Source organism: Oryctolagus cuniculus, chromosome 9 (genome assembly GCF_964237555.1).
Source record: "Oryctolagus cuniculus chromosome 9, mOryCun1.1, whole genome shotgun sequence".
In the NCBI taxonomy this organism is placed as follows: domain Eukaryota; kingdom Metazoa; phylum Chordata; class Mammalia; order Lagomorpha; family Leporidae; genus Oryctolagus; species Oryctolagus cuniculus.
The window spans coordinates 79,084,885-79,112,695 of NC_091440.1; the positions used below are offsets into that span (position 1 = coordinate 79,084,885).

Consider the following 27,811-nt stretch of genomic DNA (forward strand, 5'->3'; position numbering starts at 1 on the left):
TATTTTTCCTGTTAACACACTGAAATGACATGGCAAATTAGTTATATAGAAAAATGACTGTCATTTGAGACTTTGAAAAATGTACATAAGCAAAAATAATTATATATTTACTAAAAAGTACATCATCATATTGTGTACTAGTGCTACTCAACAACATCACAATATCCACCTTCAATGTATAAGATAATTAAAACATGTTATTTATATGAAAATGTTGCCAGCTGCAAAAAGAAGCGTATTGTTAGAAGCAGTTAAAATTACTCTGTAAGTATGAATATGTCATTGATAAATAATATTCAACCTTTGCAATAATAATTTTATCACTATCACTATTCTTTGCAATTTATAACTATAAAATTCAACATTATAAAATAAAATCTAGAAGGCAGGGAGCCAGGACATAATTTCAATCTTCTGATTTACAGTCACTATCCAATGGATTGATAATGAAGTCATCAAAACTATAACCCTAACTCTTTCATTAATTATCTTAGGAAATCATCTAACTGATGTGGTTCTAATTTCCCTACTGTCATATTTTAAGTTAGTTAAGCAAAATGTTCTAAACTCAAGTACTTATGGGAGGCGAGTAGATATGCATATAAAGTAAGTGGGTCAAGTGGGCATTTCCTCAAAGTAGACAACATATGTCTTATTCAAAGTGGCCCCCAGTATTCATCAATTATCATACAATGCTGCCAGTTCTTAATATTCTTAAAAGAAACATGAAATCTGGAATAAAGTTGCTTAATTTTTAATTTAATTAAAAATGTTAAACACTATGCAGACCTAATATGTCAAATCAAAATTTGTTAAGTTTTCTACTTCTGGACTAATCTCTATAATCTAACTCAAACCTGGATGCCAACTGTTAATGATCAGGCATGTGGCAAGATAAAAGCAGCATAAATAATTAAAAATTTGTATTTTTTAGGTTATGGGTGGTATTTTTTACATGCCAGTATGTTTAGCTATTTCTTTTTTTCTGTTTTCAAAATGTATAGAAAGAGAACAGATTTCATGTAATTCATGTATTCTTTTTTTTTTTTTTTTTTTTTTTTTTGACAGGGAGAATGGACAGTGAGAGAGACAGACAGAAAGGTCTTCCTTTACCATTGGTTCACCCTCCAATGGCCGCTGCGGCTGGCACGCTGTGGCCGGCGCACCGAGGCCGGCGCACTGCGCTGATCCAAAGCCAGGAGCCAGGTGCTTCTCCTGGTTTCCCATGTGGGTGCAGGGCCCAAGCACTTGGGCCATCCTCCACTGCCTTCCCGGGCCATAGCAGAGAGCTGGACTGGAAGAGGAGCGACCAAGACAGAATCCAGCGCCCCGACCAGGACTAGAAGAACCCGGTGTGCCAGTGCTGCAGGCGGAGGATTAGCCTATTGAGCAGTGGCGCCAGCCCATGTATTCAATTTTAAGCCCACAATGATACTTCCCATCCCCCGTCCCTCCCTCCCTTTCTTTCTTTTTCCTTTTAATTTTTGCAATGAAACACTTTCAATCTATTTGACAGTCACAGGCTTAATCCTCCACTAAATAAAGAATTGAAAAGTAGAAAGACCACTGTTCAGCAGCAATATAGATAAGGACTAAAAAATAATCAAATCCCAGGATGTCAATTTCACTCATAGACATTTTTGTTCTCTACATATTATCTACATATCGAAGAAAACATGATATTTGGCTTTTTGGGTCTGGCTTATTTCACTAAGTATAGTCGTCTACAGTTTCAACCACTTTACTGCAAAAGACAGGATTTCATTCTTTTTATAACCTAATAGTATTCTATTATGCATATGTACCACATTTTCCTTTTTTTCCTCTCAAATGGAAAGATAATTTTTAATATTAAAATATCTTTTTGTTTTCACTTTAATTTTTTTATTTACATAAGGGTAACAAATTTTATACATACAGTTTTAAGAGCATAGTGATAGTTATAACTCCACCCCTTCTCCTTACCTACCTCTCACTGTCCCTCTCTTTCCTTTCTTAAGCTTTACAATGACATATTTTGAATTTATTTCATAATCACAAGCTTAAATCTCTGTTAAATAAAGAATTCAACAAGTACTAAGTAGAAAAAGCACTGTTCCTCAAACATATAGAAAAGACCTATAAACAATAATCAAATCTCAAAATGTCAACTTCGCTCATATACATTATATTTTTTTGTATTCTGCATATTAGCTATTACAAATCAGGGAAAATATTATATTTTTCTTTCTGGGATCAGCTAAGCATAATGTTCTCCAACTGCATCCATTTTGTTGCAAAAGAAAGGATTTCATTCTTTTTTAAAGTTGAGTAGTAGTACATCTTGTATATGTACAAGTTCTTTATCCAGTCATCAGCTGATGGACATTCGTGTTGATGCCATAGCTTAGCTATTGTGGGTTGAGCTGCTATAAACATGGGGGTACAGATAACTGCTTCATATGCCAATTTCAATTCTTTTGGGTAAATTCCCAGGAGTGGAATGGCTTGGTCATGTGGCAGATATCTATTGATCATTTGATGGACATCTGGGTTCATTCATATCTTGTTTATTGTGAACTGAGATGCTATAAACAAGGAGGTGCAGAGAACTCTCATATGCTGATTTATTTCCTTTGAGTAAATTCCCAGAGATGGGAAGGCTGGGTCATATGGCAGGCAAACAAACAAAATCACACTACTTGGATCAGACCTTTTGTTCCCCACTCAATTATCTCACTGCTCAAAATTTCAAAATTTTATAAATCACAAAATAATGCTTCATAAGCTAGTAATATTAGTTGATTTAAAAAATGTCATGGTTTAAAATACTCGATTTCATCCCTAATGCACTGAAAAAATAGCAATAATTGATTAGCAAATTGGAAATAATTGTTTTAAAAACACTGTTTTTTTTTTCTTTGCTTTCATGATTTCATGTAGTCTTTATTCATAAAGTTACAAGTACCTTATAAGAAAACATTACACATGAAGCATGTTTCTAAGGGGTAAATTATTCTGATCCCTCTAGTTTTTTTTTTTAAAAAAAACATTCTTTTTCAGCACTGTCTTACTTACGGGAAGAAAATATTTTGTTTCCTAATTATAGACATTACTTATTAACGATTTTAAATTACAGGTATTTTCTGACAACTACAAAAAGTTTATTTAAATATTATTTAATTATAAATCAAATATACATAGTACCATTATTAGGTCTTATGCAAGATTCATATGGATCCTTAAAATATAATATTTTATCAACTCAACAGATATTAATTCTTCATAGCTGAGTGCATATAAAGAATAACTCATAAATGTTCACCAAAACAATGAAGTACTAATGACATCAATGTGCTAAATAGGCTTTCACTAATAATGAACCACACTTAAATATTTGTTTGTAGAATTATTTGAGAGGCAGAAATAAACACAGCCGGGAACAAAGAGTTCCTTTTCACTGGTTCACTCCCCAAAATACCCACAATAGCCAGCAAAGAATGGAGGCCAAACAACAGTAACCCAATTACTTGAGACACTGGCATGAAAAAGTAGAATTAGAAGATGGAACAAGCAATTGTACCTGGGTGTTCAGATGTGGGTCTCAGGTGTCCCTATCTGGCACCTGAACAGCCACACCAAATGCCCATCTCTGAACCACTTTAAATTTTAAAATATATCTTTTTTTAGTATTTTTTTAAAATTTACCTCAAGGGAACAAATTTCATATATTTTATATACACAATTTTAAGAGCATGATACTTCCTGCTGAACCTGCCCTTCCTCACTCTCATCCTCTCTCTTCCTTTTCTAATTTTCTTTTAAAAATATAACTTAAATACAAGCTACACAGAAAATAACATGGCAAACTAGACTACCTGCTTTCTTAAACTACACTGAAAGTAAATCTTCTATATAAAATTAAAATATAATTGTAACATAAATTTCCATTTCAAGAACTCTCCATATCTGTACTAAAATAATTTTAAACAACTTCCTTATATTTTATAAAACATGTGGCTAGTTTTAGTCTAAATTCTCTAGAAAATTAAATATTTAAATAAACGAATTACAAAAATTATCTGCAAGGAAGGGCAAAACATAATATTCATTAATGTTACATATGTTCTCTGTCGGTCAGCACCGGAGCACACTAGGCTAATCCTCCGCCTGCAGCACCGGTACCCCGGGTTCTAGTCCTGGTTGGTGTGCCGGATCCTGTCCCAGTTGCTCCTCTTCCAGTCCAGCTCTCTGCTGTGGCCCGGGAAGGCAGTGGAGGATGGCCCAAGTGCTTGGGCCCTGCACATGGGAGACCAGGTGGAGGCACCTGGCTCCTGGCTTTGGATCGGCGCAGCACCAGCCTTAGCAGCCATTTGGGGGGTGAACCAACGGAAAAGGAAGACCTTTCTCTCTGTCTCTCTCTCACTGTCTAACTCTGCCTATCAAAAAAAAAAAAAAAAAGTTCTCTGTCATACATTATCCTCAAATTCTTTATTAATATATCAGAGTAAGAAAGCATCAAGTAATATACTATCTAATGCCAGTGACCTGTCATATATGCCTTTTTAATGTAGACCGATGAAACATTGCTTGGCAGAGAAAATATGTATTTAACACAAACAGTAAATCAAACTTAACAAAGGACTAGCTTAAAAATTGCCTTTAGGACTACACACTAGTATATCTACAATTTTGAAAAATTAAAACCTGAAATTCTTTTCAAAGATGTAGATATTTCAAGGTCTTAGCTTATAACAAGAATTCACATCAGAAACAATCAATTTAGATTTCAATTTAATTGGTGCCTACAACTGCACATTTCTCACAGTTTACCATGGCTTATAAAACATTTAGAATTTCCATTGGAACTTCAAGATTGGTTTAGAAACTTCAAATTGACTATAAATATTTTATACTTCTAAACTTGTGACATTATACCTATTCACAAGCTTTCAAGAGTAAGACTGGTATAATCATTTATGTTGTCATTATAAACGTTGAAACCTCAAGTGAGAGTTGCTAAATGAACAATTTCCCTAAGTTATATCACTTTGCAAAATCTATAGGACAAGGGAAAAAGAAAATCATACCACAGGGTAAGATCTGATCTGAGTAGGGACGAATGGAACTACAAAAATAGCTAGGTAAAGTCTATTTTGTAAAAAATAATTTATGAATTTTCTACATATGATTCATAATTATGCATACTGTATGCCATGTGCTATTAATTTTAGTGATATTTCTTATGTTTTCAAAAATATTACATACACTAATCCTCCTTAAAATAAAGACTAACTGAACATTAATCAGAAGTTTCAAAAGGATACCTCAAGTAAGTTATTTTAAAAGAAAAGACATCGCGAGTTTAGGAACTGCATCTCCTATCAGAGCGCGCAGATTGAATCCTGACTACACTCCTTCTAATCCAGCTTCCTGCTAATATGCATTGCGGGAGGCAACAGATAATGGTATGTCCATGCTACCAGCATAGAAGGCAGGGATTGAGTTTTGGGATACTGGCTTTAGTCTCTCTTTCTCTTGCACCCACGTAGGAGACCTGGAAGAAGCTCCTGGCTTCTGGCTTCAGACTGGCGCAGCTCCAGCCATTGCGGCCATTTGGGGAGTGAACCAACCAATGGACAGAAGACCTTTCTTTCTATCTCTCCCTCTCACTGTCTGTAACTCTACCTCTCAAATAAATAAATAAAATCTTTTAAAAAATTGTATTAATATAAAGAAAACAGATTTCATGTATTTCATAAGTACAATTCTAACAAGATAACCATATTACTCTCCTTTCCTTTTAGAATATGAAAATGTGGCCAGCATTGTGGAGTTGTGGGTTAAAGCACTGTTATGACACCAGTACCGCATTTGAGCACCAGTTCAAGTACTGATTATTCCACTTCCAATCTAGCTCCCTGCTAATGCCCCTGGGAAAAGTATTAGAGGGTCCAAGTACCCGGGCCCCTGCAAGCCACATGGAAGAAAAAGATGGAGTCCCAGGTTCTTGGCTTTGGCCTTGCACAGCCCTGGCCCTTGAGGTCAGCTGGGGAGTGAACCAACAGATGAAGATCTCTCTTTTTTTGGTCTCCCTTTCTGTAACTCTGTCTTTCAAATAAATGAAATAAACCATTTAAAGAAAGAAATAAGAAAAAAACATGCTAGTCTAATTTTTATGGACCCATACCTGGAGTATGTGCAGACAAAGCAAGCACATTTTTCAGTAATGGTACACTACTGGAATCTCAGTGGAACTTCAAGTCAGCTTACAAATTTCAAATTGAGTTTAACCTACTGTTATATACCACTCCTGTATGTGGGGAGCAACTGGGAGCAACTGGGAGCAACTCGGACTAAGCTAAGTTACTGGAATTAAGACTTATTCTATGCATCTGCTCTACCACAATATGGCGCTGGGAGAGGAGGAAACAGCTTCTACTCAGCTGCCTCCAGTTCAACCAATAAACAGCAGGACCTGCTCCTGATTGGAGGAGAGCAGCGTACTCGGCGTTGTGGGTAGCAGAGTTGGGATTGGTGGAAGAGAACTATAAAGGAGGAGAGAGACAACATGCACCAGGAACATCTATCTGAAGGAACACCTGAGGAACATCTGAGCAGCCCCCGAGAGAGCCGACCGGCGGTGTGCTGCTCCCCCGCGGAAGTGGGGAAAGTGGCAGGGGGCCCGCCCCTCCACGGAGGTGGAGGGACGGTAGCCAACCCGGGAGGAACCAGCAGCAAACCCGGGGAGGGCCGAGCAGACAAAAGAACAGCGCAGGGTCCTGTGTCGTTCCTCCACGAAGAGGGGGAACGACATAATGGTGCCGTGACTCGGATAGGAAGCCTAGGCAGGGTTCAGTGTCGTTCCTCCGCGAAGAGGGGGAGCGACATAATGGTGCCGTGACTCGGATAGGAAACCCAGGCAGGGTCTAGTGTCGTTCCTCCGCGAAGAGGAGGAGCGACACCTGTAGTGTATAAATTAGCCTGAGTGTCTCCCAACGGCCCAAGTGTTAAAAACTTGCTCCCCAAAGTCTTATATTAATCAAATGAAGAGGATGAGAATTTTAGTCAATATTAAGTCAAGTATTACATTAAATGCTTTACAAACCTTAATTCAGAAATAAGTAGTTTTATTCATGCTTAAAAATACTATTGGGAAAGACAGGTGATTTATTTTTCAAAAGAAAACTCTTGATGTGAAGTGATTTGGGTTTCTCATTTGTATAATGCTTTCAACAACTACTTAAAAGAAAATACAATTCAGTACCTAAAGTATCACAATATGATAAAGATCTTCTACCAAGAATTTGCTGATTCACTTTATTTTTTTTAAAGGCAGAGTTAGACAGAGAGACAGAAAGGTCTTCCTTTTCCAGAGAGCTGGACTGGAAGAGGAGCAACCGGAACAGAACACGGTGCCCCAACCAGGACTAGAACCTGGGGTACCGGTGTCGCAGGCAGAGGATTAGTCAAGTGAGCCATGGCCCAGGCCTGCTGATTTACTTATAACTAACCATAAATTGGCTACCATAGCTTAGTCACTATAATAAATACATATGTAGCTACAAAGATATACATGATTTGCTCATGAAGATAAGAACATCTTCTGCTATGACATACAATGTTAAAAATTTAGATTTCAATTTTCTTTTGGGTGATATTGAATTATACAGACACTTCACACTTCTCCAAGTAGCTCATGGAAAATGTACATTACTAAAAAACTATGCATGGATTTTAAAAATATTTTACACCAAAATAATTACTTTCGAATTCTGTTTTTCTATGAACTTTCTGAAGTGCTTGTGTATGTGTGTGTGTGTGTGTGTGTGTGTGCGTGCTTAATTCAGGTCAAAAGTTTATTTCATAAGACTTCTGATATGTTGTGTTTTGATTTTCTTCATGTTTAGAACTCTAAAGAAAATAAGTTATAAGCAAATAAACATAGGGTTTTTAAATTAAGTTTCAAAAATGCTCCTTACTAGAAATTAACACTCAAGCTATCAATAGGAAAACAGTACACAGAATATTATTGGCAAACTAGAATTCCAAATAAAGTTCATAGTTCAGATAATAGTAAAGAACCACTATTAAATTCTTATTTTTGACTAATATACTGTGGTTATATAAATCAGATTAACATTTAGAGGAAAACAAAATTTATTTTAAAAATTTCTACCAATATGCAGTAATTCTCTCTAGTAGTATTTCCTGCCTTAAAACTATACTGTTTTGTCTTCCTTTTCCTGCCTCTTTGTTTTTAAACAACAGCTACCCAAAATTGTTTGGCATACCACTTCCCTGGTTCAACATTCTTTTCATCATTTTAAATGCAACATTGCTGTGTATTTATGCTTTGGGTCCATATTTACAAATAGCATATAATTGTTTTTCTTATTTTCTTAGCCTAACCATTATATTTTGCTCTTTACTAAAGAATTTATCTCCTTTATAATTATTGTGATAACTCATGTTTGTATTTATTTGATCCATCACATTTCAAATTACTTGTTTTGCTTCTACAATTTTTTTTCTTTCTACCTTTCTTGGGATGATTTTAAATTCCTCTCACTTTTTATTTTTCTAAACTTTGTTATTTGAATATGAAAATACTCAATTTTACTGAGTGATGAACCTAGAAATTTATACCATATATTCAATTTAAAGACATCCTTTGAATAAAAAATATAAAATTTTACCCCCAATAATAGCATCTACTCATCAAAAACGAAACTCAGTCCAATATTTGAGTGTATTTTCCTTTTTTTTAAAAGATTTATTTATTTGAAATTCAAGAGTTACAGAGAGAGAGAAGGAGAGGCAGACAGAGAGAGAGAGAGAGAGAGAGGTCTTCCATCCGCTGGTAAACTCCCCAATTGGCCACAACAGCCAGAGTTGCATCAATCCGAAGCTAAGAGCCAGGAGCTTCCTCCGGGTCTTCCCACAAGGGTACAGGGGCTCAAAGACTTGGGCCATATTCTGCTTTCCTAGGCCATAGCAGATAGCTGCATCGGAATGGAGCAGCTGGGACTTGAACTGGCACTCATATGGGAGGCCGGCAGTGCAGGCAGTGGCTTTACCCACAATGCCAGCCCCAAGAGTGCATTTTCTTAATCTCAGAAGCTAGATATGACAATCACAATGAATATAGTCAATGTTAGCCGTCAGAAAACACACCGAACACCAGAGTAAGGGAAAGGGTTTATTGGGGAAAACCCAGCAGACCGGAGGGAAGGGGAAAAGAGGGAAAAGGAGAGTAAGAGAGAAAGAGGAGAGAGGAGGGGAGAGAGGGGAGAGAGAGAGGAGAGAAGGCCAGAGAGAGTAAGCAGGAGAGGAGAGCCAAGAGAGAGGAGCCAAGAGAGAGAGCCAAGAGAGCCAAGTGTTCAGGAACAGGTCCTTTTAAAACTTTGCCAGAGGGCAAGCAGGGAAGCAGGAGCAGTGAATCCCATTAGGTTGGGGGTGGAGCTTGGCACAGGTAGTTTGGGCCACGTGGCCTCCTGGCTTTCAGTAATGGCGGTGGGAAGGGGGGGAGGGGGAGGGTATAGAATGTAAAACAAGGTGCAGATCACGCCACAGATAAGGCTGAGCCAGTTTCCTAATAGTCAATATTGCTCAGATCTGGTTATATATTTACTATGATCTCTGCATGCTTTACTTCCACCCACAACCCTTCAAGGGTCATTAATTTTTTACTGTTTGAGTACATCTTTGCTTAGTTGCTTTAGTGGGGCTCTATTGGTAGCAAAGTTCCCCTGCCTCTGTTTATCCGAAATGGTCTTTTTTCTCTTCTTCACTTAAATATGTTTTACTCCACATTTGTGTTAGTTTCCAATACTGAATATTAAATTACTGCAAATGAAATTAGCATGGCTTAAAACAACACACTTTTATTATCTCACTATTTCTATACATCAGGAGTCAGGCAATAACTTAGCTAGGTCTGTTGTTAAGAAACTCATAGGCTGCAATCAAGGTGTCAATCAGCCAACATTCTCACCTGGAAGCCTAATTCACAATGGGGGAAAAAATCCACAACCAAATCCATTCAGGTTGTTGGTTGAATTCATTGTTTTGCAGTTTTCTAATGGTCCCAAATGCATGCTGGTTTTCTTCTACCAGGAGTCATTGGTTTTACGGGTTACATATAGTTCCCTGACACATGACCCTCCCCAATGGAAGTTCACAATATGGTTGTTCCCTCTTTAAGCCCAGAAAGAAAGCAGAAGTTAGACTCTTAGCAAAGTGGAGTCTTATATTACCCACATAACACAATCTTGGGACTGATATCCATCAGCTTTCCCATAACCTCTTCTATAGCAGCAACTAAGAGGTCTCATTCATACTCATAGAGACAGAATTACACAGAAGTATGAAAAGCAAAAGGCTAGGCTCATTGGGTCTTTAGGATCTTTCCACTACAGTATTCAATTCTAGTTTGAAAACTATTTTTCCTCTGACAGCCCTGAAAATATCATTCTACAGAAAGGACAAGACAGGGGCTGGCACTGTGAAACTGTCACCTGCAATGTCAGCATCCCATATGGGTGCCGGCTGGTTTCTCAGCTGTTCCATTTATGATCCACCTCCCTGCTGATGTGCATGGGAAAGAAGCAAATATGGCCCAAATTTTAAGGAGCGTGCACCCATATAGTTGATTCAGATGAAGTTCCTGACTTCAACCTGGCCCGGCCCTGGCTGTGGTGGCCACTGGGGAGTGAACCAATGGATAGACGGTATCTCTCTCTCTATGTCTCTTCATCTAACTCAGTCTTCTAAATAAATAAAAAAAAAATGATTTAAAAAATAAAGACCAAGACAATTATCTAAGAATCTAATTTCAATTATTTTGTTAACATTTTTTTTCTTCTCAGTATTTCTGAGACATCATCATCCTCTTAGCTGTTATGCTGCTTCACTTATACAACTCAGTTCACTTTGTTTAAACTGTGTGGATTCAGTCTCCTTTCACTAATTGGTAATTGTATCATTTTTGGAAAAGGTACAATCTGTCTCTATATGCTTACTACCACTTCCCCATTTTCTCTATGTTTTCCTACTGGTGCTCTAAATAGATATGTTTAGATTCTTACTGTACTTCCCAGGCTTCCAAAGGTCAACTTACATTACTTTCACTTCAATGATTCTTGTGACAGATTTTTATTAAATTTTTCAGATCTATCCTCTATGTCATTAATTTTGAACTACATTTAATCAAGTGGTTGGCTCTTTCTTTTAATTTCAAATTTCAATGATATATTTTAATTATTAAAATTATTTTAAAATCTGCCTAGTCATTTTTGATAGTTTCTTATGCCTAGGCAAAATTTTCATAAACTCTTAGATTTCTTTAAACATTATTACTGTACATGGCTGCTTTCTGCACAGGCTTTGCTTCTTATGTTGGAAGGCAATTGTTTCTGATCATTTCTTATTCTCTCATGTATTTTGTTGGTTTTTTACTGTGAATTCATAATCAAAATGTTTGAGATTTCTATGGGTTCATATGTTTTCCACTAAATCCAACTTCATTCCTGTAAGACAAGTAAAGGCAAACGGGATCTATAGAATTACACTACTCTCTGCTTGAGCTTTTTGGGACGTACAAATACACACAAACATAAACTCAGTATTACTGACTGATTATCGAGCACCCATGTCAGGATCTGGAAGTGATGAGAAATTCTCAAAGTTCATTTATTTTTTTTCCTTTCTCTATTCAGTACTCAAAAAACCAAGACAAGAAAATCTCAGCATTTCAAACAGCAGGAATGAATATTTTTTCATTGCATTTTTACTAAAGGTATTATGTTTTAAAGTCATAGTTATTTGCTATGTACTTAACCAGACTCCCCATTTTTCCTTAGGTCTTTGATTCTAGTTCACCTTATATCATAAATAAAAACAAAAGTTTTTGACATAGTGTATTTTAAATTTACATTGTAAGAAAGGTAGAAAGAAGAAGGGTGAAAGGCAGAGAGAGGGAGGCAAGAAGAGAGTTATCACTCTCAGATGTGTATCTACAAATCATATTGAATTTGTTAAAAAAATTAATTAAAATGGAGATGGAAACGGAAAACAACACTAAGTTTTAGGATACCAGAAACTAGTAGAAGTTTTCAGAGTAGCAACAGGCTGAAATTAATTCTGGCATCTATCATTTCTTTTAGCTTCGTGCCAGCTTATATAAGCATTTACACTCATTTTGATGTTGTCTATCACAATGTTTCCTCAGGGGATACCAGTTATCATTATACTGGAAACTGAAGCTGAATTTTTTTCAATGTCTTCAAAGTAATGAGATCAAACTAATCAGAAAACATTTGGAATTTTTTAAAAAACTAATCCACCAAATTCCACAATAGAGAGGTAGCAAATGTTAAAATATTAAAACCTTCTCCTTTATGGTTATATATAAATGTATACGCATATAAAAACATATGTATGTACACACACAGGCATACACACACACACAGTGCAGGCAGCTAATAAAGTAGGATTACTGACAAATGCCCCGATTCTAGATTACTGTGAAGAATCTGCATATTTCCAGGATTTCTCTACCTTCTCCTCTTTATAGGAGGATAAGTCTTTCCTATAAAGAATAGCAAAGTTGGTCTAAGTAATAAAGTGCCAGAAGAGTGAACAAGGAGAGGTCACCAGAGCTGAGATGGAAGAATAGTTTGGAATTTTTATTTCCACAAAGGGATTTGAAGAGAACAAAAGCACTAAAGCCACTGCAAAGTACAAAGATGAGATAGCAAAGGAAAGGCAATCATAAGTAAACAAAGATGCAGCCCAATTACAAATGTACAAGATGCTCTAGCAAAAAACAAAACACATCTTTCAATTATTTCTTTTTAAAATCTAATACTACTCCAAAACAGAAGCAGGTATTATCAGTTCTGCATACTGTAATAGTTTAAAACATTAGTTTTAAAATGAGTTAGGCTTGAGTTTGAATAAAACTCTATCACTGATAGCAGCAGAAGATGGCCCAAGTCCTTGAGCCCCTGCATCCAAGTGGGAGACCTGGAAGAAGCTTCTGGCTCCTGGCTTCGGATTGGCGCAGCTCCAGCCATTGCGGCCATCTGGGGAGTGAACCAGCAAATGGAAGACCTCTCTCTCTGTCTCTACCTCTCTATGTAACTCTTTCAAACAAATAAAATAAATCTTAAAAAAAAAGAAACTATCACCTAACTTACTGATGATACATCAGCAAATTATTTATATTTCATCTGTTACACTATACATAAAATGAAAGAATATTTAAAAAGCACTTTTAACAATCCATGTTCTTTAAATCAAACCCAAAATGGTAAATGTTATTTTATTAAATTCTTTTCTATTTAAAATTATATACATATTTTCAAAAAAAATTTCATGTATATGGTCATAAAACATAAGCATATTAGATTGAAGGAACTGGAGAACCACATTTCTGTTACATGGTTGTTAATGTGATAAAAGCATTATTAAGTGGATTCCTAATCATATAAACCAGAATCACTTAATGTAAGTATGAAAAAATACACCAGAATTTTCCTTAACTCCACAAACTTCATCTAAGTGCTAATCCCTGGAAAACTTCAATCTCAAAAATAATGGGGCAGCAAGTTAAGCTGTGGCCTGCAACACTGGAATCCCACATCAGAGTTCCAGTGCAAGTTCCAGCTGCTATGGGACTTGGTTTACCTCATATTGTATAATAATTTCCATTCAAAATAACAATCAATAATTCATCTAAAGTCATCAAAGACAATAATTATTCAGATTCTATTACCTATATTTCCAAACTTGTCTAGGAAAATACATAAATCTGAGCAATCAATTCTCTGGTCACAAATGTTTTGATAACTCTACCTGACTTTTGGAAAGCAAAATCCAAATTCATTAGTTTGATAAAAGTTTTTCAATAACTTGGGTTAAACCTATTAAAATCACCTTTGTATTTATTCATATATCTATCACCCTAATATATATATTTAGCATCAGATAAAGCCTAATTACAGATCAATCCATAAACATATTCAGTATTCCCCTGTATAATCCCATCTCTTCAATCATGCCCTTTGTCTCAAATATGACCATCAAGTCTTACTCACTCTGTGAAATCTCTTTCAAGATTCCTAAAAAACCTCATTCTGTATGAAAATTTCTTAAATCCTCTTTGGCTAAGTTAATCATCCTCCCACAAAGCTTTAATAGGTATTTGCATTATATTTCCTTTTTGGTACATGTGTCAACTTTTTAATTATCAACATTTAGGGATGTAATTATATTCTCATAAAGAGAGAATGAGCTTAATCATTTTTAATCCCTAAATCTTAGAATAGTTCCTTGAATACAATAAACATTTGATACATTGTGTTTTCAATTGCATGCCCTGCAATCATTATTACCTCCCCTTAACAAGCAAGAATGTAGAGGGGAGAAAAAGATTATAGTCACAAGCATGGAATACATGGCAAAAAGATTATCATAGAAAATTTCAACGTATGAAGTACAATATTTCAACACAGTGGAAAATAATTAAACCAATCAAATCCAAATAAATTATGGTAATAACATATATCAGACTAGCAAAAGTGTCAAGTATCAGCCTTTTAATCACTTCAAAATTGCGAATATTAAAGAGAAACAAATCACTAATACTACACATGGTCCAAAAGATATATCATTTAACATAGTGACACAATTAGTAAGAGAAGACTTTTATATAAAATAAAGCCATCATTTGCCAGTATGAAACAACTCCATGTAACTTTTTTTCCTAATATGAGCCAATATTTTTAACTTGCAGCTAGTTTCACGGAAGAAAGTTTTTTAGTAGTTTACAACTCATAAAAATAAAATTACAAAATCAACCAAAATCTAGATATAGATAAAAGATATATTTATAAAAATGACTTGATTGGGAAAATGTGAATTATAAGATACAAGGTGTTTTCAAAATGTTCACGGAAAATGCATATTATGAAAAAAACTATATATGAGTTATTTTAAAAACTAACAAAACAAGTTCATCTTTTCATTCCATTTTCCAGAAACTTTTAAAAATAACTTATATAAAAATAATCTATAATGAAAAAACCTGCAATTTCTGCTCTATTGTCATTTCACTGTACAATAATTAAAGAGCACCTGTGAATGTAAACATAACTACTCTCCAGGCCAACACTCTATAAAGTTTCCAACAACTGTGCAAATCTGGTAATTCTCTTCTATTACTGTTAGTATCTGCTCTCTGCTAGGGCTCAAGAAGTCTCACACTGTACATTTATAGCTTAGCCCTTGGTCGTGGACCCACAGGGAACTGTGTTTCACACGTTTGAACTGTTTCTGCAGTCTTCAGTTCTGATCTCAACTTCCCTGGCTCACCAGAAACACACCACAATGCCAATTCTCAACTCCCTGTGCCACACCAAAAATACTGATCTCAGCCCACAAGCCAGAATAAATACAAGACTCATCATAATTACTAAGTGTTTAATTTCATGAGGGGTATTTGAGGAAGCAGATTCCTACTCAATGAAGGAAACAAAAACCAAAACACTCAATCTACAGATTTCCTACTTAATCTTGATACTTTATGAGCCTGAATGAGCTGATTTTAAAGCTACTGTCTCCATCAAGCATCTCCCAGTTTCTACAATATGTAACTCTCTTCTTCATGATCCCATAGGACCTAGTGCTCATGATTATAACTTCAACAAACTCTACTTTACAGAATTTTCTGTACCTTTCTCCCTCACTTTGATTATAAGTACTTTAAAGGTAATTTAAAATTTACATCTTCCATAATGCCTACAGCAATCCTTTGTGCACAGAAATTCCTTAATAAATGGTCTTCTAATTATAAAAGTCAGATAGGGAAGTACTATGCTAATGGAATAATTTTGTTTTTCTACCAGCCATATTAAAACTAATTTTTTTAACTTGGAGAAAATTGAGAATTTAGAACAAAATAATTTAATATTAACTTTTTTTTTTTTTTGACAGGCAGAGTGGACAGTGAGAGAAACAGAGAGAAAAGTCTTCCTTTTCTGTTGGTTCACCCCCCAATAGCTGCTGTGGCCAGCGTGCTGTAGTCAGAGCACCGCGCTGATCTGAAGCCAGGAGCCAGGTGCTTCTCCTGGTCTCCCATGCAGGTGCAGGGCCCAAGGACCTGGGCCATCCTCCACTGCACTCCCGGGCCACAGCAGATAGCTGGACTGGAAGAGGAGCGACCAGGACAGAATCCGGCACCCCGACCGGGACTAGAATCCGGTGTGCTGGTGACGCAGGCCGAATATTAGCCTATTGAGCCACAGCACTGGCCAATATTAACTTTTAAGATTAAAATATACTAGCCTACTGCAGCTTTGATATTCTTCTCCCCCTGAAAATTCTTATTTTCTACTACTGCTAAAGTCACTTTTTAGTATTTGTCTACTGAAGTATTTTTCTTTCTGTTTATAGAGAAACTGTGCCTTTTTCCTTTATTGCAATTATAGAATAACTGTTTTTCTCTAGAAACACATCAACCATTAAACATGAATATGAAATATGTGGATATGAAAATACAAATTCTTTTTCCAACTGATTTGCAAGTAACAAAACGTTTTTGAGCTCAAAGCCTTGTTATAATAATTATTGATATAATTAATTTTATAACCTTCAACCAATTTAAGATAAAATACTTTGGCTTTCTTTTTTTTTTTAAGATTTATTTATTTATTTGCAAGTCAGAGTTACACAGAGAAAGGAGAGGCAGAGAGGCAGAGAGAGAGAGAGAGAGAGAGAGAGAGAGAGAGAGGTTTTCTATCGCCTGGGTCACTCCCCAATTGGTCACAACGGCTGGAGCTGAGCCGATCCAAAGCCAGGAGTTTCCTCCAGGTCTCCTACGCAGGCGCAGGGCCCAAGGACTTGGGCCATCTTTTACTGCTTTCCCAGGCGATAGCAGAGAGCTGGATCGGAAGTGGAGGAGCCAGGTCTCAAACCGGCGCCCATATGAGATGCCAGAGCTTCAGGCCAGGACATTTACCCACAGCGCCACAGTGCCAGCCCCTTGGCTTTCTATATATAGGTACCAATTCTACAACATGTTAAAGATGTCATTACTCTGTTACTATCATGGTTACTATCTTTTAAAAACAATTAAGACTTCCAGTTGTAGATGGCACAATAAAAAGGGAGTTCACTGCTCTAGTCTAGGGGAAGATAGTTTTTTTTAAAAAAAGTGGATAGAGTGCAATTTCAGGGAAGGGTTAGTGAGAAAATGGAAGGGGACATTATGGACCTGCATGGAGGGTGTGTACACGCAGCTCAGGACCTCAAGTAGCCCAGAGCCTCAGCTCCAGCTCTGGAGTAAAGTGGGACCAGACTGCAGCAGCCACAAGAAACTGGCAATAAAGGTGCAGGAAGAGCCTGGCAGGGGTCCAGTTTGGAGCCCTGTGGGGAACAGTGTAGCTGCCAAGCTCCCGGATGAGCTGGCACTGGTGTCCTATAACCAGCTGAGAGAGGGCAGGCACTATTTTGGACAAATGTAACAGCAGTACCAGATCGAGTCTGCACTCCCAGCAACCAGCTGAGAGTAGACGCATGAGTCTGGCTGGGAGAACTGACAGGGGATTGGGTGCTTGTGACCATAGAAACCTTGTTTGCAGGGACTATAAAAACTCTGTGGCTGTGTGGGAAAGTGCAGGGTATGGCTTGTCCTTTGGGCAGTGACTGTGGGCAGCTCTACATGTTTGGTGCGCCCTGATTCCCTGTTCAGGGTCATTGTTGCAAGATCCGTATTCACACTGAGGACTGCACAGATGATTTGTGTGGTTCTTGTAGCAGCATGGATAAAAACTGAATACACTGGAGCTTGTGCCCAGGCATTGGTCTCATTTGAGGAGAGGAGGTGAGACTGAGATTATGCCAATAGAGCGGAATAAAACTCCTCTCTTAAAAAAAATAAAAAACAAAAACAAAAATAAAAGAGGAGGAGGAGATTTACCATGCCCAACTTGGGGATCATCCTGGAGCACTGAACAAAGCTCCCTGACCCAGCTCAGTCCTCTGAGTATTCACTGAGAGAGCAGACACTCCATTAAGCCCAGAGGCATAGACAAAAGATAAAAACCATGATGAAAAAAAAATGATCACAAATGCTTAATAATAAATGGAGCAATTCAATAAACAAGAATAAAAAAGACAAAATGATGCCCGAAAAGAACACAACACTTCAACACTAGAGCGTGAAGATGAGATGACAAAATGCCAGAAACAAAATTAAAAAAAATATATATAGGATTACATCTAAGTAATCAGAAGCAAATTCATGAACTAAAGAAATCTGTACCTGACATAAATGAAAATTTTTCCCACTAAATTGAGATTTTAAAGAGAAATCAAAATGAAATATTAGAAATGAAAAATCAATACAGCAAATAAAAAATATAGTGGAAAGATTTAAAAACAGAATCAATGAGTCAGAAGAAAGAATTTCTGAGTTTGAAGACAAATCTCTTGAAATTACACAGTCAGACACCCCCCCCCCCCGCAAAAAAAAAAAAGAAGAGGAAATTAGAAAACTAAAAACAGTGTCGGAGATTTATGGGGTACTATCAAACCACCCACCGTACAGATCTTAGAGGAGTTCCTGAAGGCATGGAAAGAGAGAATGGATTAGAAGGCCATTTTAGTGAGATAATTACAGAAAACTTTCCCAATTTGGAGAAAGAAAGGGACATCCAAGGACAGGAAGCACATAGAACTCCTAATAGACATAACCAAAAAGATTTTCACCATGTCACATTGTAGTCAAACTCTCCACAGTAAAACATAAAGAAAAGATTCTAAAATGTGCATGAGAGAAACACCAGATTACTTTCAGAGGATCTCCAATTAGACCCACAGCTGATTCTCATAGAAATCCTACAGGCTAGGAGAGAATAGAAATATATATTCCAAGTCTTAAGAGAAAAAAACCTGTCAACCCAGAAAACTGTAACCAGCAAAACTCTCATTTATGAGTGAAAGTGAAATAAAGACCTTTCATAACAGAAATTGAAAGAATTTGTCACCACTCATCCAGACTTACAAAAGATGCTTAAGGATGTGCTACACACAAAAACACAGAAACACAGACATCACTATTAAACAAGGTGAAGGCAGAAAATCTCCCAGTAAAAGTACAAAGGAAATCCAAAATAAACAATAGGAATATTTATAGAAAACTGGCAGGGCTAAGTCGTTACATATGAACGTTACCTTGAACATAAATGGCCTCCATTCTCCAGTTAAAAGCTACAAAATGGCAGAATGGATTAAAAAACAAAACCCATCTATTTGCTGCTACAAGAAACATATCTCACCAACAAAGATACATGAAGACTGAAAGTGAAAGGATGGAAAACAGATATTCCATGCCAAAAGAAACCAAAAAAGAGCTGGTATAGCCATCCTAATATCAGACAAAATAGTCTTTAACACAAAAACAGACTTTAACACAAAAGAGGCAAAGAAGAGCACCAACAAAATACTAGCCACCTGAATCCAGCAACACATCAGAAAGATCATACACATGAACTAAGTGGGATTTATCCCTGGTATGCAGAGATAGTTCAATATTCACAAATCAATCAATGTGATACAGCACATTATCAAATTGAAGAACAAAAGCCATATGGTTATCTCAATGGATGCAGAGAAATCATTTGATAAAATACAACACTCTTTTCATGATCAAAACTCTGAGTAAATTGGGTATAGAAGGAACATTCCTCAATCTAATCAAGGCAATTTATGAAAAAGTCACAGCCAGCATGCTATTGAATGGCAAAAGTTGTAAACATTCCCATTGAGATCTAGAACCTGAAAAGGATGCCCACTCTCACCTGGAAGTTTTAGCCAGAGCCATTAGTCAAGAAATAGAAATCAAGGGGATACAATTGGTAAGGAGAAAATCAAACTATCCCTATTTGCAGATGACATGATTTTATACACAGGGGATCCAAAAGACTACATTAAGAGACTATTGGAAATCATAAAAGAGTTTGGTAAAGTAGCAGGATATAAAATTAACACACAAAAATCATTAGCCTTTGTATACAAAGACAATGCAATGGCTGAGAAAGAACTTCTACGATCAATCCATTCACAATAGATACCAAAAAAAAAAAAAAATCAAATATCTTGGAATAAATTTAACCAGGAATGTTCAAAGATTTCTATGATGAAAATTTCAAAACATTAAAGAAATAGAAGACAAAAAAATGGAAAAATCTTCCATGTTCATGGATTGCAAGAATCAATATCATCAAAATGTCCATACTACTGAAAGCAATTTACAGATTCAATGCAATACCAATCAAAATTCCAAGGACATTCTACTCAGATATAGAAAAAATGCTGAAATTCATATGGAATCACAGGAGACCCCAAATAGCTAAAGCAATATTATACAACTAAAACAAAACTGAAGGCATCACAATACTAGATTTCCAGACATACTACATGGCAGTTATAATCAAAACAGTCAACTACTGGTATAAAAACACATGGATAGAGCAATGGAACAAAGAAGAAATGTCAGAAATCAATCACTGCAAAAATCCACTTAAAATGGAGTAAAGACCTACATCTATGATCTGATATCAAATTATTAGAAAATTCCAGGGAAACGCTGCAAGGCATTGGCATAGGCAAAGACTTTTTGGAAAGGACCCCAGAAGCACAGGCAATCAAACCAAAATTCACAAATGCGATTACATCAATTGAGAAGTTTTTGCACTGCAAAAGAAAGACAGCAAAGTGAAGAGGTAACTGACAAACTGGGATAAATTATTTGTAAACTGTGCAACTGATAAAGGATTAGTAATCAGAATATATATAGAGATCAAGAAATTCAATAACTACAAAACAAACAGCCCATTTAAGAAATGGAAAAAGGACTTAAACAGGTATTTATCGAAAGAGGATATCCAAATAGCTAACAGACACATGAACAATGTTCAAGATCACTAGCCCTCAGGGAAATGCAAATCAAAACCACAAGGAGGTTTCACCTCACCACCCTCCCCCTAAGCATAGTTTTCCTACAGAAATCAACAAACAGCAAACGCTGGCGAGGATGTGGGGAAAAAGGTACCCTAATCCACTGTTGCTGGGAATGTAAACTGGTACAGCCATTGTGGAAGACAGTATGGAGATATCTCAGAAATCTGAATAGAGACCTACCAAATGACCAGCCACCCCACTCCTGGGAATTTACCCAAGGGAAATGAATTCAGCATATGAAAAAGTTATCAGTACATGCATGTTTACTGCAGCTCAATTCACAGTAGCTGAGATACAGAATCAACCTAAATGCCTGTCAACTTAAGACTGGATAAAGAAATTATGGGACATGTATACCATGGAATGCTACATGGCACTAAGAAAAAAATGAAATCCTGTCATTTGCAACAAAATGGATGAAACTGGAAAACATCATACTTAGTGAAATAAGCCAATACCAAAAGGACAAATACCATGTGTTCTCGACCTGATCTGTGATAACTAATAGAGCACCTAAAAGATAATCTATAGAAGTGAAATTAACACTTCAAGATGCAATGACTTTGAACAACCCTTGTCTCAACTGATGAGGAACAGTTTTTTTTTTTCTTTATACAATTTGCTGAACACTTTACTTACTATCAAGTTAATTGTATAAGTATAAAGTTAATTCAAAATAAAAAAAATTAGTTTTCAGGGGCTGGCACTGTGGCAAAGCAGGTAAAGCCACTGCCTTCAAAGCTGGTATACCATATGGGCACTGATTTGAGTCCTGACTGCTATTTCTGAGCTGGCACCCTGCAGGTACACCTGGGAAAGCAACAAATGCCTGGATCCCTGCACCCATGTGGGAAAGCAGGAAGAAGCTCCTGGCTCCTGATTTCCACCTGGCCCAGCCCTGGCCGTTGCAATTATTTGGGGAAATGAACCAACAGATGAAGGATTTCTCTGTCTCCCTCCACCTCTCTCTGTAACTCTGCCTTTTAAATCAATGACATAAATATTTATAAAATCACTGCTATAGTTTCTAAACACTTAAAAAATTTAGTCCTGAATATTTTGTTGATTTTAACATTTTTTGTTGTTATTGATGGGGAAAGTAATATTAACAACTCATAATTAACTTATTTCCAGAATTAGTGATTTGAAATAAAATACTATACAATGTATTGTGAGATAACTATTATTAGCTTTTCCATGTATACATTTTACCACTGTAGAAATGTTTGTACATTTCACTGTCTAGAACAGAACGTTTATTTTCATTTTGTTCATACTGCTTACATTGTAATTAAAAATTTTAATATATTATCCTGAGCTCTTAAAATCTTTTTTGTGGAAATGCAATACAAGATGTCTAGGAAAACCTATCCTGATTTGGAAAAAAATAGCTTTAATATTTTCTGCTCCATGAGACAAAAACATTAATGCCCTCCTTTTAGTTTCAAAAAATTTATAACTGTAACTTAAATAATTATAAACATTTAATCAATTAAATGACCTAAATAAGTTCCTAATCTTTTCACCATTTGTGGTATCTGAGATATTTCTAAACCTTTAAAGTTATATATAAAGGTGGGATAACATATTTGCAAATAAATACCCATATATGTTATTTTTTTTATTTTTAGGAATTCCAGAAGAAAAATTATTAGATACAATGTTAAGCTTAACACAAGGATAAGAATAAAGAGTGATTCCAAATAGTCATTAGGATCTTTCTAGGGTGACAAAAGTATACTAAACTTGGATTGCAAAGATGTTTGCACAACTCTAATTTTGCCAAAATACATGATTCGTGCATCTAAAACGAGTGAATTATACAATAAATTTCACATTAATAAAGCTGACATTTTAAAAGAAAAAAAGGAAGGTATGAATATATTTCATACTAGCTATATTCAAAAGAGTAGTATATTGTGCCACATTTTTTTATTTTTTAAACTTTTATTTAATAAATATAAATTTCCAAAGTACAACTTCTGGATTATAGCGGCTTTTCCCCCACATAACCTCCCTCCCACACACAAACCATCCCATCTCCCACTCCCTCTCCCATCCAATTCACTTCAAGATTCATTTTCTTTTTTTTTTTATTTTTTATTTTTTATTTTTATTTTTATTTTTATTTTTGATAGGCAGAGTGGACAGTGAGAGAGAGACAGAGAGAGAAAGGTCTTCCTTTTGCCGTTGGTTCACCCTCCAATGGCCGCCGCTGCAGCCGGCGCACCGCGCTGATCCGATGGCAGGAGCCAGGATCCAGGTGCTTTTCCTGGTCTCCCATGGGGTGCAGGGCCCAAGCACCTGGGCCATCCTCCACTGCACTCCCTGGCCATAGCAGAGAGCTGGCCTGGAAGAGGGGCAACCGGGACAGAATCCGGCGCCCCGACCGGGACTAGAACCCGGTGTGCCGGCGCCGCAAGGTGGAGGATTAGCCTATTGAGCCACGGCGCCGGCCCAAGATTCATTTTCAATTATCTTTATATACAGAAGATCAATTTAGTATATATTAAGTAAAGATTTCAACAGTTTGCACCCACACAGAAACACAAAGTATAAAGTACTGTTTGATTACTAGCTATACCGTTAATTCACATAGTACAACACATTAAGGACAGAGATCCTACATGGGGAGTAAGTGCGCAGTGACTGCTGTTGTTGATTCAACAACTGACACTCTTGTTTATGGCGTCAGTAATCATCCAAGGCTATTGTCATGAGCTGCCGAGGCTATGGAAGCCTCTTGAATTTGCCAACTCCTATCTTAATTAGACAGGGCCATAGTCAAAGTGGAAGTTCTCTCCTCCCTTCTTTGATGGCCCGTTCTTTCCACTGGGATCTCACTCACTCACAGAGATCTTTCATTTAGGTTTTTGTTTGTTTTTTGTTTGTTTGTTTGTTTTTTTGCCACAGTGTCTTGGCTTTCAATGCCTGAAATACTCTCATGGGCTTTTTAGCAAGATCCAAATGCCTTAAAGACTGATTCTGGTTGTGCCACATTTTTAACGTAGATCATTCTAGTATAGTACTTTAATACAGAATATTTTATGTAACAAGAACACAACAGTCATTCTTTGAAGAACATATCGGGGATGGCATTGTGGCATAGAGGGTAAAAGTGCTGCCTGTGACAACAGCATCCCTGTTTCAAATCCTGGCTACTCCAGTCCTGATTCAGCTCCCTGCTATTAGCCTGGGAAAAGCAGCAGATGGGCCAAGTATTTGAGCCCCTGACACCCACATGGGAGACCTGGAAGAAGCTCCTAGCTGCTGGCATCAGCCTAGCTCAGCGCTGTCCATTGTAGCCATCTGGGGAGTGAACCAGCAAATTGAATATTTCAATTGGTATCTCTCCCTCCTTTCATCCCTACCTCTTTGTGTGTGTGTGTGTGTGTGTGTATGTGTGGCTAGGTGTTCCTCACTGTAATTCATTCAAAAAAAAACTAAATAAATCCTTAATTTTAAAAAAGAACATATGGAACAACTACCAGAAAAAAATATATATTCAGGTTCACCAAACATGTCTCAATGAACTTTAAAAAATGTAATTAGGCGCCAGAGTTCTGGCATAGCTAGTAAAGCCACCAACTGCAGTGCCGACATCCCATATGGGTGCTGCTTCGAGTCCCAGCTGCTCCTCTTCTGATCCTGCTCTCTGCTAGGCTGGGAAAGCAGTGGAAGATGGCCCAACTCTTTGGAGACCCAGAAGAAGTTTCTGGCTTCTGGCTTTGGATCGGCCCAGCTCCGGCCATTGCGACCATTTGGAGAGTGAACCAGCAGATAGAAGACCCCTCTCTCTCTCTGCCTCTGCCTGTAATTCTGCCTTTCAAATAAATAAATCTTTAAAAAGCATTGAAATCATATAAATGTACACATTTCTTGAAAAATAAAGTGATAAAAAATTTAACATATAATGTGAGAAGCCAGAGCCACGCCATTACAGGCTTCTCACAAGATAAAGGAACTGGCTAGGCCCAGGGTGCACCAGGTACAAGAAGATGAAACCTGACATGGGGCAGTCCTTGGTCCCACAGGACCAGGTTGGGGCAACCAGTGAGGTGGGCTGTCCTTGGTCCGGCAGGGCCAGGGGAAAAAAGGAATGGGCACATAATACTTGTTTGCCCAGGGACTACAAAAACCCTGGAAACAAAGAGAAGGGGGTCTTGGTCTTCCAGCACTGCTTTGCACAGGAGGCCAGGGCCCCAGCATGCTGGACCTACAAATACAGTCCCTTTGTTCTTTGCATTTCGGTGAGTCTCGCTGCTTCTTCCTATCTGGGCAATCTGGAACACAACAATAAATGTGAACTCTATTACACATTAAATAATTTTTATCTATGAGAATAATTTTAAAATTTGATACAAAGAACACCCTACTTATTCTACAGCCTCAATACTTGGATCCTTCATATACTGGCAAAGAAGTTTCAAAAAGAATTTTTTATAGAAATCTTTTATTTAATAAATATAAATTTCGTTAAGTACAACTTTTGGATTATAGTAGTTCTTCCCCCCATTCCCACTCTCCTATCCCCAAACCATCTCACCTCCTACTCCCTCTCCCATCACATTCTTCATTAAGATTCATTTTTAATTATCTCAAAAAGAATTCCAAAGTAATCCAACAAGAAGAAATCGTAAAAGCATCATGAGGTAAATGACTTTTCACTTCAGAGGAACCCAAAAAACATTTAATAGCAAAAATATTTTTTAAATGCCAGAACACAATGCAAGAAAACATTCAAAGAAAACTTTCAACCAAGAATTTATACCCAGAAAAGCTCACTCAAAATTGAAACTAGAAAAAAAAAACAAAACACATTTTGGTTGCCAGCAATGTAATAACAAAGGCAGTCCTTCACACTTAAAGCAAATTATCTCATAATCTACATGAAAAGCAAAGAGCACTTGTGAAGATAATACAGTAATTATAAAAGATAGTATAGGTAGGTGAGTGTCACACCAGATCATGGCCCAGGAGCCTTCTCCTCACTGTTGGCCTCTGGAGCCTCCCTGAGACTCCTTGTACTTTTCCCACCAGGCTCACGTTGGCAGGAATCCACAGTCCTCTATATGTCTTCCTCAGCCCACTTCTGACAAGAGCCTGACTTGCCAGACCCAGGAGAGAAGAGGGCGAGGAGGAGGAGGACGAAGATGAGGAAGAGAAGGATGAGGAAGAGTAGAAAGAAGAGTCTCATGGAAGAGGGCAAGAGGGAAAAGAAAAAGTAGAGGTTGACAATGCAAGTCTCTTCCTTACAAAGGGAGCTATTTACAATTACACAAGGAAAGGGGCAGAGAAAATTTGTGAAATGGAAAGTATACATTTCTTTCTAAGAATAAAACAAATGAACTTAGAAATCCACACAAACTGCTTTACAACAGACCAGGCACAGTGTACTCATTAAAAAAAAATGTGGGTCAGTTCAGTCGTTTTCCATTTGAAAAAGGAAGTGTTCAGGATAAACAGAATAAAGAAATGCTGAAAAAATTTAGAAATACCATGTTAAAGAGCATCTGAAGACTCACTGGTTTCTTAAGGCACCCAAACCTTCTGGCAAACCATTGTTAAAGTCTGATAAGACTTCTAGCAAAGGCAGTAAGAAGGATTGGGACAGTTCTGGAACAGCAAGGAAAGCAAACAAACCAAATATCCTGAAATTCTGTGATATTAGCCTAATAGTGATACAGACAAAAACAAAAACCAGTAAGTCTTCAGAGAATGAAGATAAAGAAAGTGAAGAGGAGCCACCAAAAAAGACTTCTAAAAGAGAAAAACCTAAACAGAGGGCTGCAGCTAAAAGTAAAATGTCTCTAAAGTGCTAGTGTTAAGAAAGCAGATAGCAGCACCACCAAGAAAAATCAAAACGGTTCCAAGAAATAAAGTAAATCTGAGGACAGTTTGAATGCTGAACCTTTAATGTAAAAACTGAAGAAACCACCTACAGATGAAGAGTTAAAGGAAACAGTTAAGAAATTATTGGACAATACTAACTTGGAGGAAGCCACAATGAAGCAGATTTGTAAAGACATTTAGGAAAATTTTCCTGCTTATGACTTAACTGAAATAAAATATTTCATAAAAACTGTTGAAGAACTAAAATTTCTTGAGACTGATAAGGAGGGAGATGACTTGTTCCCATAGATTTGAAGATCTGATATATATGATTATACCAGCAAAGAGAATGCATTACTTTTTCTAAATAAGCATTGTGTTGGTAGAAGTAAACTGCTAACCCTTTATTATCTTGAGTGTTTAAACTGCATTTCTATGTAGTTTTTAGTAAAAATCTTTGAATGGCAGTGATTGTTTCTTGCTTTCATAGATGTATTTCATACATTTTTTTATTTCTTTACATAAAGTCATACAGTCTTGAATTTTGTTTTTTAGTGCACTTAATATTAGCTTGATAAGGTATTATTTTAATCAGGTAGAACAAAAGCTATTGTAACGGCCATTTTTTTTTTGACAGGTAGAGTTATATACAGTGAGAGAGACAGAGAAAAGGTCTTCCTTCCGTTGGTTCACCCCTGAAATGGCCGCTACAGTCGGAGCTACTCCTATTCGAAGCCAGAAGCCACGTGCTTCCTCCTGGTCTCCCATGCGGGTGCAGAGGCCCAAGCACCTGGGCCATCCTCCACTGCCCTCCCGGGCCACAGCAGAGAGCTGGACTGGAAGAGGAGCAACCGGGACTAGAACCAGCGCCCATATGGAATTGCAGGCGCCACAGTCGGAGGATTAACCAAGTGAGTCATGGCGCCGGCCCTGTAATGGGCATTTTTATACACAGACTATTGTGGTATTTAGT

General features: G+C 37.0%; 1 protein-coding gene and 1 pseudogene across 10 annotated transcripts in view; one reads left to right on the forward strand and one right to left on the reverse strand.

Annotated features, from left to right (window-relative positions):
• NBEA (neurobeachin) overlaps positions 1-27,811 on the reverse strand; it is a 726,466-nt gene that overhangs the window by 584,885 nt on the left and 113,770 nt on the right. The window lies entirely within an intron of this gene.
• Positions 17,262-27,147, forward strand: LOC127487151 (protein DEK pseudogene; annotated as a pseudogene).